General features: G+C 49.4%; 1 long non-coding RNA gene across 1 annotated transcript; it reads left to right on the forward strand.

Annotated features, from left to right (window-relative positions):
- Positions 1-3967: 3967 nt before the first annotated feature.
- On the forward strand, positions 3968-6297 carry LOC113935671. The gene is made up of 3 exons (XR_003524086.1): positions 3968-4103; positions 4872-4968; positions 5508-6297. It is a non-coding gene; the product is annotated as an uncharacterized LOC113935671 (long non-coding RNA).
- The last annotated feature ends 3759 nt before the right edge of the window (positions 6298-10056 follow it).

The raw sequence follows: 10056 nt of genomic DNA on the forward strand, positions 1-10056 counted from the left end.
ACAATCCCATTGGGTCTCCAGCTTCTTTTAGGTGACTTTGTCTCAGGGATCTGCTGATACCACCTCCTCCCTTTGTTGCTCCAGCCTGGGGTGACAGTGCTGCTAATTTCTGATTGCTTCACTGGCTCCTGCTTGGCCCCCCAGCTCCTCCACCTGGTGCATAACCACCTCCTTGTGTTAATGTCCCTCTGTTCTAATATCTGTATCTGCACCAGGCCCTCACAGGTATAGCAGCTCCAGCCCACTGTGCCCAGCAGAAAAGCGGGCTCCATGTTGTCAGATACCCCAATATGGCAGAAGCCAGAAATCAAGTGTCATGGGGGTGTTCCGATTTTTCAAATGCTCTGGATGCCAATGGTCCTCTTACTTCAGAGTAGGTAGAAGCCGCAGGAGAGACTGAGGAGGAGGACTTACTAGGTCAGTGAACAGACCTTTATTGAGCACCTACTGTGTGCAGGTACTGTGTGAGGAGCTGGGGACAAAGTGGTAAGCAAGAGAGGTGAGTCCCTGCCCTGCAAGCTTACCTTATAGTGGGGGAGACAGACAAACGAATGAAGGAGAGGAAGAACAGTGTGTGGAACATGCCATGCAGAAGGAAAGGTGGGTGATATTGTGTGAATGTGGGTGTGGGGGAGTCAGGCTTTAGTTGGGGTGACATAATGGCAGCATCGAGTTGGGGCACCTGAGCTGAGAGACCTCAAGCACAAGAGAGCCAGGCCTACAAAGATCTGGGAGAACGCTGTTCCCAGAAGAGGGAGTGGCTGTCACAAAGTCCTGGAGCCAGGAGGAAAGAGCTGGAAGTGTGTGAGAAACAGCGAGAAGGGATGGCTGGGCCAGAAGGAGTGAAAGGGAAGTTGAAGGACTATGTGGGGTTGGAGAGACTGCCGTGGCCACAGGAAGGAGCTTGGATTTTACCGTTTAAGCGCAATGAGAAGCCGTTGGAAGGTTTTTTGTTTTTGTTTTTTAAAGATTTTATTTGACAGAGAGAGACACAGCGAGAGAGGGAACACAAGCTCGGAGAGTGAGAGGGGGAGAGGCAGGCCTCCCACCGAGCAGGGAGCCCGATGCGGGGCTCGAACCCAGGACCCTGGGATCATGACCTGAGCCGAAGGCAGACACTCAACAACTGAGCCTCCCAGGCACCCCCCCCGCCGTTGGAAGGTTTTAAGAAGGGAAGTAATATGGTCTGGTTTATGTTTTTGAAAGACACCTCCCCCCAAAAGTATAGTATAAGGACGCCAAGTAGGACACAAGATTAGAGGCTGGGAAACCAGTCTGTAAGCAATCGCGGTAGCCCAGGTGGTGCTGAATGGGGTTCGGGCCAGGGTGTTAACAGTAGAGCAGTGAGAAGTGGGTGGGTTTGGGGGAGCTGTGTCACAGAAACCAGAAGGGGAGTTTTCAGACAGGACTGGTCTGGAGGACTCGTTAAAAGGCAGACTGCTGGGTCCTGTCCCCAGAGATTACAGTTCAGTGGGTCTAGGGCAACAGAGAATTTGCATTTCTAACAAGTTGTCATATGATACTACTCTTGTTGCTGCAGACCCAGAGATCACACTTTGAAAACCACTAAGTCTAAAACAATGCTTTCTAATAGAAATATAATGCAAGCCACGTGTGTTATTTGAAAATTTCTAGGGGCACATGGCTGGCTCAGTTGGAAGAGCACACAACTCTTGATCGTGGGGTCATGAGTTCGAGCCCCATGTTGGGTGTAGAGATTGCTTAAATACATTTTAAAATAAAATAAAATTTTCTAGTGGCCACGGCTAAAAAGACAAAAAGGTGAAAGTATTTTAATAAAATATTTCAGTCATATATGTTATTATTAATATATCCCAAATACTATCATTTCAACGAGTTACCCATGTTTTTAAAATTTTTTAAAGATTTATTTATTTATTTGAGAGAGAGAAAGAATGAACAGGAGGAGCAGAGGGAGAAGAAGAGAGAATCTGAAGGAGACTCCGTGCTCAGCATGGAGCCCCACAGGGCTCCATCTCACCACCCAGAGATCACGACCTGAGCCAAAACCAAAAGTCAGTCGCTTAACTGACTGTGCCACCCAGGCGCCCCTACATGTTACTAATGTTTTTACAATTCTTGAGATATTTTACATTCGTTTTCTTTCTCTGTTATTGTAGGACCAGTGTTGAGGATAGAGAATTGCCTCTTGAGTTTAGGTACAGGGAAGAGCTTTAGCAACACAAAAGTATCAGGGTTTTTTGTGAAACAGAGGGAGAGAGGTGGAGGGGAGGGCATGTAGACACTTCTCTCCTGAAGTTTGGCTATGTTACTATAATGGATGGATCAGGGTGACAACACTGAAACCCAACATTGGATATTAACAACACAAACACAAAAGAAACATCCAGACATTATTAGGTGCCTCCTGATTGAAGAACTCACCATCACCCATGAAGTATACTTACCCCTAAATTAAACCTGAAATTGACCCAGACTCTAGACCTACCATTTTGCAGGACATACAGGACACAGAAGAACATAATAAATGACACCAAGAAATGGAACTAGCCAAGTCCGACTTATGAGATGAATGAGAGGGAGGGTGAACTGCGCTGGAATAAAAGACTTAAACAGATGCCAACAAAACACAACACATAGATCCTGTTTGGAGTCTGATATGAACCAGTCAACAGTTAAGACATTTATAAGACAATCAGGGAAATTTGGAGACAAGTTGGGTATTAAATAAAATTAAGAAATTATTTGTTGTTAAGTGTGATAAAGGTTTGTGGGTTTTTTTTTTTAAGAAACTTGTATTTTAGGGGCGCGTGGGTGGCTTAGTCGGTTAAGCGGCTGCCTTCAGCTCGGGTCATAATCCTGGGGTCCTGGCATCGAGCCCCACGTCCAGCTCCCTGCTCCGCGAGAGCCTGCTTCTCCCTCTCCCTCTGTCTACTTGTGCTCTCTGTCAAATAAATAAATAAAATCTTTAAAAAAAAAAGAAACTTGTATTTTAGAGATACATATAAAAGTATTTGTGGATGAAATCATATGATGTCTGGGATTTGCTTTAAACTAATTCTGCAGGGAGGGAGGCAGAAAAAACATAACAAGATTGGCCATATGTTGATAATTGTTGAGGAAAGGTGATGGGTACCTGGGGGATCATTACACTATTCTGTTTTTATGCATGGTTGAACATTACCATAATGTGAAGTTTTTTGGGTTTTTTTGTTTTTAAAGGGGATAGAGGGGTAGCTGTGAAGAAAAAGAAAAGAACGGGAAGGGATTTTTCTTCTTTTAAGACTAAAGCGCCATGCTCCCTGCTCAGCGGGGAGTCTGCTTCTCCCTCTGACCCTCTCTCCTCTCATGCTCTCTCTCTCTCACTCTCTCTCTCAAATAAAGAAATAAAATTTTTTTAAAAAAGAAAAAGACTAAAGTGCCATGAACAGGCTCGAGAGCTGACAAGGAATAGTGGAGATTCAGGAGAGCCGCAGGCGGCTGAGCTGGCTCCGGGGCATACACGGTGTGTGTGCGCGGGGGTGTCTCGCTGGTTCTCAGGGGACTGCGCAGTCCCACCCCCACCCTCACCCCCACCCCCACCCCATTCCCCCCTCCCCCCCGCTGTCTCAAAGCGGCTGCGACTCCTGGGACAGAACAGACGCCCCTACCCACCCGCTAAGATCCATCTGGCTTGACCAACCGCCCGCGCCTGCGCAGCATCCCCCCTACGGCCGCGGGGCTCAGTTCTGACACCCCACAATCCCCCGCGCCTCTCTGGAAGCGCACTCTCTGAGCGGGCGAGGCCTCAGCCACCATATTTGAGCAAGGTGAGGCAGGGATGTCGCGTAGCCTTCTGGGAAATGCAGTTTGCTTGCTAGGCTAAACCCACCGCTTAACTCACGCACGAGACTACGTGCCCCACAATGCACCGCGCGCGCAGCGGCTGAGCGGTGTGTTGCTGCCCCCCCATGGCAGATGAGAGGTTATGTTTAAACCTGGGACTAGTGCTGAGAGGGTCACGAGCCGGGACCGGACTGGGGGACGCTGAGGGTTGCCCTGGGAACCTCTGGGAGGCCTCTCCAGAGGGGAGGGCCCCGGACCTGGACCAAGGAAGAGTGGTGGTGGTGAAGAAGTTGGAGGTAGGGCCCACTATGAAGATTAAATGAAATTATTATTGTTATCATTACAGCTAGTACTTACAGAGTAAGTACTTATGTGTGAGGCACTGCTCCCAGCTTTTTACATGAACCATCTCATTTAATCCTCTGAACAACCAGTTGAGGTACTATCAGCCCCTGCTTTACAAGAATGAAGTTGAGGCCCAGAGAAGGGAATAATTTGCCCAAGTCAATTCAGCTGGTCAGTGGCAGAGCTGGGATATGAATCTAGGCTGTCAGGATTCCCAGTCAGTGCTTTTCTGCACTAAGACTGTAACACCCTCTGATCACTCTGGTAAATTAGCCCAAGATTGTAATTAGCACATGAATCAACTCAAAATGGCCATTAGTATGTGGATCTCTGAGCTGGTGATTATGTTTCTGCCCAAGTTTGTGATTTAGCCCTGCTCCAGGACAGAGTTTACAATCAGCATAGATTTATAATTAGCACATGAATCAGAACGGGTTTATGTTCCCAGAGATCAGATTTCTGATTAGCACTTGAATCAACAGTCGTTTGTGTTAGAAGCTGGAATCACTAGTTTCTGATTAGCACACAGATCTGTGCACACAGGGATTATGTTTACACCTAGAAAGCCCTACCCGCTTCTGGGCCAGGTGACCTCCTCCTTAAAAGTTGCCCTCATCCCTTCACTGAACCTCCCCACCCCCAACCCCACTGTCATGCACCGGCAGGTAGCCTTGCTGATTTCCTTGTCCCGCCTCTCTCCCCCATCTTGTTCATAACAGAATATCACAGAGACAACCACAGTTCAGAAATTACCTATTCTCTTTCTGCCTATTGAGGAGACAAAATTCCAAAGCCTGGACTGTAGCTGACTGACAGGTGTGTTCCCAGCATCAGGCCTAGCACATAGTGAGGGCTCAATAAATGCTTGGGAAAAGAATGTTGGATGCTCACCATCATCTTTATGCATCGACCTAAAGATCGAGCAAATCAAGCCATATTCACTTTGCCCTCAAAACAGTAAAATTTGTGGTCACCCAGCCCAAAGGCCGGGGCCCAGTGTAGGTAGGTGGGTGGGTGGTCAGGGTGGGGCCGAGACGTCTCCCTGGAGCAGGATTTGGTATGGTGGACGGAAGGAGATCCCACCTCCTCTTCCTGCTGCCTCCCCCGAGGCAGCAGATCTGGTGGTGGTTGATGTTGGGTCCATTATAATCTATATACTCTATATAATTGTGACTGGGAGGAAGCTGCCCAGCCTGGGAATAAGTTCTCAACCCTCTTTGCATCCGGGGTGGCCACGTGACTAGTTCTTTCCAATAAAATATGGGCAGAAGGGAGATTTATCAAAGGTCACTTCTGGGCCAAGTTTTTTAAGAAGCCAGTGAAATTTCTCCACCCTCTCTCCTCCCATTTGCCAGGTGGAAGCAGATAATTCTGAGCCCCAGGGAATAATGGAGGCATAAGATTAACAAGTATGCTGTGTGAGTCACCAGATGGAGGACAGCTGCCAACCAAGCAGGACACCTGTGGCAAGAAATTAACTATTGTATGAAGTCACTGAAATCAAGAGAGTTCTTTGTTACAGTAGCTGACATTATATGCACTGATACTCCGACCCTTCCTCTCTGGTCCCCTGATAGCAGTAAACCTTGGGCACCCCCCTATCATTCGGTGAAATGAGCCTCTAATCCCCAGTTGTGATGTTCAGGCTTTCACATAGCAGTTTCATACAGTGGCCCAAAGGCTCTATGTTTACTAATTAAAAGTTATCAGTATATTACCCTCCATTCTTTGCACAAATGTAAACTTTCCCCTGTGTTCTTATGGAAGTTCTCTTCCAGGTTGACAGTTGGGAGTTATTAAAGCAGACCCTGAACATTGCGTTGGGTCTTCTACCATAGTTAAGCAGAGCCTCATGCACAGGATCTTGTGGTTGCCCTGTAGAAGTCAGTGCTTGCCAGAGATCCATCAGTCTGACTTAGGGTGGTTAGTGTATATGTCTGGGAGGGTGGGAGGATGTACTCATCTTCCTGCCCATCTCTTTTGACCCATCCATATGGGAATGCACCTTCAGACCTAACCTTTAAAGTGAGCTCCTTGGGGCGCCTGCATGGCTCAGTTGGTTAAGCATCTGCCTTTGGCTCAGGTCATGATCCCAGGGTCCTGGGATCGAGCCCCGCATCGGGCTCCCTGCTCGGCGGGGAGCCTGCTTCTCCCTCTCCCGCTCCCCCTGCTTGTGCTCTCTTTCTCTCTCTCTCTGTCAAATAAATAAATAAAATCTTAAAAAAATAAAGTGACTCCTTAGTCCCCAGTACCAATTCATGTGCTAATTACAAAGCTGAGCTAATTCCAGTGAACCCCGCTGGCTGGACTTGGGTTGGTGGGTACTAGTTGAGGATAAAGGAACACCACCTCCATCCATCATTGCTCAAACGTCCCCCAACTTGAAAGGGGCCTAAGTTTATAAAGTCTTTTTTTGACAGACTGACTTCGTTGATTTGAATGTCCATGTGCACACGTCCGTGTGCACGTGTGTGCATACCATACCTTGTAGGTGTTTGATCTGGCTTTCTGAATATGTTTCTTGTGTATATGTGTGGGAATGTGGCTCACACATGCATGCAAGAGGGAATCTGGGCAGAGTGTGTTTCTACACATCGGATCTCTCACATGTCTGAGTGTGAGTCTGTGTGTGTGTATGTCAGAGGTGTGTGACGAGGTGTGCACTTGTGTATGTCCCCTGTATTTGAACATGAAGCCAGGTGTATACGTGTTCCATGCACCTGCTGTGTCTGTGTTCTGGTGAGCTTCTGAGTCCGTGATGTGCATGTATGAATATGTGTATTTGTGTACTCAGGCAGATTCTGTGTGTGTATACGAGCAATCCCCTTCCCCCCAAGGCCCCCTCAGCTCTCAGGCAGTTTAACCTCATTCTTCCTGCTGTGGCTCTTTCCGCTGCTTTTGTCCCCTTCTCCAGATTTTGTAATTAAGTAAATGCGGCAATTAAGCAGAACCCCCCAAACCACCATCCCACCAGGATCCCCTTGCAGGAGCTAATGAGAGATCACAGCACATGCAGATTCAGGCACCACAGGGACCCCCCAGACTGCACATGCTATAGCATGAGGGCACACAAACAACACAGAGTCCCTTTGCCTACCTGCTTTGTTCATACTCATCCTTCAGGTCTCAGCATAAAGGTCCCCTCCTCCAGGAAGCCTCTGTCACTGGGGGTGGAGGGGGGGCAGGGGCACCTAAAGGGTTGGACTCTGCCTCTGGGACCCCACACCCCTCTGCTTCCTCCATCAGAGCCCTGACCACTCTGGCCTGTGCTTTGCCATCAAAGCCCTTAATTATTTTGCCCAGTGCATCCTCTGTCACTGGGGGACGCACTGGGGACCCCCAGGCCTGGCCACTGTGGCCGGGCCTCTGTCATGACAGTCCCAGTCTCTGCAGCCCAAGCTTCTCCCAGCCCAGCCCTGATCACTCTGGGCTGTCTAGAGAGGTGTCTTTTTCACTTTTGAAATTTGAGCTCAGTGAAAGCAGGACCTGACACTGCCTTGGTGACACTTCTGCTGCAGTCATTTAGCACACAACCATGGCCAGACAGCTCCAGTAAATGTCGAACTAGCATCTTTGCCTCTGCCCCTCTCTGTTTCCGAGCCCCGCTTTATGTCCCTAAATATGTCTGTTTCTCTGGCACACACTTAGAAAGCTAAACCCCTCAATCCACCAGCTTTCAGCACAGCTGTAGTGGACAGTTCCCTGTAAGTCAAGTGCTGTAGTGGACAGCATGGAAGTCACAGATGTCCCTGGTTTAGCCCAGTGGTTCTCAAAGTGTGGTCCCTGGACCCGCAGCATTAGCATCCCTTGTGAACTCGTTAGAAATGCAAATGTTTGGGCCTCACCTAGAAGTACTGAATCAGAAACTCTAGGACTGGGGCCTAGAGATCTATTGTTAAGGTTATCCCAACATAACTAAAGTGTGAGGACAACTGGTTTACTTCACGCAAGGCATCTCTCTCTGCTTTTCTGCCTCAGATCTCAGATGGCTTTCAGTACCACCCTCTCCCCCTACCAAAGAGATGACCATCACCCAAAGGGGTTAAGGACTAGTGTATAAATGCAGGGGCAGGGGGAAGAAATTTTGCAGGGGGGGGAAGAAAGGGGAGGAACCATAATTCTGATGTGTTCTACAAGTTCCTTAATGTTCCCCAGCTGAACTGAGCCCCAGTTGCCGAGAGGGGTAATCTGCTCTTCACCTGCACCCTCTATTAACTTTCTTCCTCCCCTGCCTCTTTCTCCCCCAATTGCTTGCCCATTTCCTGGGGTCACCCCCAAATCAGCAAGTTCCACTGAATTCTCATCCCACTCTGCTCTTGGACTGTCTCCAGGTATTTCCGTCTATCTGCCCACTTCCACCACTTCTGTAGTGTCTCTGAGACTTCTGCATCCTTTTTCTGAGTGTCTGAGTAACCGGTATCCACTATGCTGGGCCAGGAGCACTGATGAACTTTGCTAATGATCTGGAAAAGCAGGCCTTAGGGCTGAGTTAATTTTAGCTGCAATTTTTCAATACACATAGTGGAAGGAGCCAAAAGTCTCTTCAGAAACCTTCAGCAGAGATAGGGATGCAGGGTGATGTGCATCCATGTTCCTACCCCCAGGTGGCTTTACTCCTCTACTCAGAAGGGAGGGTGGCATCCCTGGGGGGTGGTCTGTGACCGTTCAAGTTCCCCCAGGGTTAGGACTATGACCAAAGGCCAAGACTGTGTTCCCTTCAGACTAGGGGTCCCAAAGATCAGGCCCCCCATATTGCTATAACCAAGTGCCCAGGACAGGCTTGTAGAACCACCACCCACATCCCTCTTCCTGTGATACCATGTGCCAGGAGACATGTGGAACCCCCCAACCTCCCCTCCACTACCCTCTCACAATGGTCAGGACAGGCAGCCCCCACTCCTGGTGAGTCATGTGTTAGTACAATTCTGGCAGAGTCCTCTGTGGGGCAATGGACCCGAGTCAGGGAGAGGGAAAGGCAGTGGACATACTTCTCTGGGTCATCCTGTCCAGGCCCCTGTCTCTGTCCCATTTCCTATCTTTTCCATCCTTTATGGGTTATCTGTCCAGTGTTTCTCGAGGTCTAGCTGTAATTCCAGAGGGCACAGGGTCTGGGAGCCAAGTTTCCCCCTTGCAGCCAGGGCAAGGAGACTTGGGAAGGAGCAGAGCCTCCTCTCTGGCCTGAAAGATCAGGCCTGTTGCTGGGCAGGGTCCATGTAATGAAACCCCACCTAGGGAAGGACATCCCAGGGAGATGGTGCTGACACAAAGGAGAGGAGATAGGCTTGGGGGCCCGAGACTCTGGGATGGAAGGCCATATTCAAAGCTGTGAGTGGGAACTGGAAACACACACAAATACACATACCCATCCTCACAGCTGAGTTGCCCCGGTGCAGTCTCTGCCACCCCCACCCCCGGCCCACCCGTGTCTCTGTCTCTTTGACTTTCTCATGTCTCTGTCGTTGTCTATCTCTGTCATGTCCTTGTCTGTTTCTCTCTGGGTCTCCCACTGTCTCTGTGTATTTTCCTCTCTCCTTGAATATGTGTCTTTCTATCTCTGTCTCTCTATCGGCCTCTCTCATTTTACTTCTGTCTCTCGATCTAAACCTGCCCATCTTTTTGTCTCTGTCTCTCCCAATCTGTGTGTCTCTTTGTCTCAGTCTCTGTGTCTCTCTCTATGTCTCTCTGTATCCAAGGATTTTTTCTCGCTCCCAAGCAACGCCAGGGCGACTCCAAAGGAGATGGGGCTGGATGCGCGCCTTTGAGAGAGGGGGGCTGCCTACACCTTTAAGCGCGGGCACGCGCGGGACCTGCGCCTTTAAGCGCGGGCGCGCGCGCGGCCCTGGGTTCCCGGCGAGGAGGCCGCGGGAGCGCCCGGACCCAGCCCGCCTGCCCGGCCCCCGCCCG

This window comes from Zalophus californianus, chromosome 17 (assembly GCF_009762305.2).
Source record: "Zalophus californianus isolate mZalCal1 chromosome 17, mZalCal1.pri.v2, whole genome shotgun sequence".
NCBI classification, from domain to species: domain Eukaryota; kingdom Metazoa; phylum Chordata; class Mammalia; order Carnivora; family Otariidae; genus Zalophus; species Zalophus californianus.